Source organism: Acanthaster planci, linkage group LG08 (assembly GCF_054643075.1).
Source record: "Acanthaster planci isolate LZ-2023a linkage group LG08, COTS_SCS, whole genome shotgun sequence".
Lineage (NCBI taxonomy): Eukaryota > Metazoa > Echinodermata > Asteroidea > Valvatida > Acanthasteridae > Acanthaster > Acanthaster planci.
Window position 1 is genome coordinate 18,562,342 of NC_141784.1, and position 1,397 is coordinate 18,563,738.

Below are 1,397 nucleotides of genomic sequence, written 5' to 3' on the forward strand. Positions count from 1 at the left end.
ACGTTTCTTCTGCGCATGATATGTGTCCCCCCCCCAAAAAAAAAAACCTACCCGCCCGCATTAATGTTTGAGCTGAGGACTCCTATCTCGCAACATTCGATTTAGCGGGAGAGTTGAGGTTGGTCCATATTTTGTGAATTCCCCAGCAGGGTGTCAAAGGAGCAGGCATCCGACCTCGCTCATTCTAGATTCATCGAGTGAAATGACATGTTCGATGTGTAACTATTTCGTGAAGAGGTTTGCCCCCTCAAAGAGGGTTGTTGGCATGGGGAAATTAAAGGGGGGGGGGTGGGAGATAATGCGAAAGAAAAAAAAAAGGAACAAAGGCTTTGAAAATCACCAATTGCCTTAACAACAGCTCAGACTTGACCCCTTTCCGTCGCTAAGGTTTTTCGGTTTCTGCTGTTGATGCCTAGCTTTCCCTGGAGAGATCCTGACGACGCAAACTGTCGGGTTAGGAGCAAGGTCACGAATCTGTGTGTAAACGTCAACAGCTAAGAAAATTATAATTCAGGAAAACTGAATTGGAAAAAACAATACATATAATCTTTTCAAACTAGATCCTCTCCATTTATTTCCATACATCGGCATATTCATTTGAATGAAGAATCTGTCAGAAAAAACAGCGTGTCTATCATTAGAGTCGGGTCCCTTCGTAAACTCAAACAAATATAGAGGGCGCCTTTCAAGAACGGCAGTGCTCTCACTCTCCTGGAAAATAAATTTTATAATTGAGCACAGTTTATTTCTAAGCATCCAATATCGGCTAATTATAGAGAACTGAAGTCGCTACAGTGCATGCGCCATAAACAGTTGAATGTAACAGATTTTCACTGGTCACCATGAATCGAAGCCAAAAATGGACGTTTAGAACAATAAATAATATTACTTGATTTTAGCACGGAGGAAGGAAAACAGACGGTGGTTTCTTCCCCCACTGGATATGTACGGTACAACATCGTTCCCATAAACATGATGGCATCCTGTATTTGTTTCGAAGATTTAGCAATCACTGATCTGTTGATATTACGCGAGTAACCCATGCTCCAAAAGGGGGTGATGTTTAGAATGGTTAGAGTACTGTTAACCGGTATTTCAGGATTGAAAACGTAAGTGACACGCCTCTAGCGTTTACGGCCTCTTCTTCGCTGGTTGGATTAAAGAAAACCACATAGGCCTCTATGTACATGTATCAACCATGCAATGACACTACTACGACACCCTTGGACAATAGAGGGCTCAACAGAAATCGTAGACACAACAAACTTACGTACACAAGGCCCACGGGTAGTAGAACTGTGAATGGATATCCCCGCTAACATTTGCATAACAAAGAAGCGCTCGCCACATAGGGCCTGGGGCACCGTTACCACGGCTACGTTGTTTAGCGTTCCAGC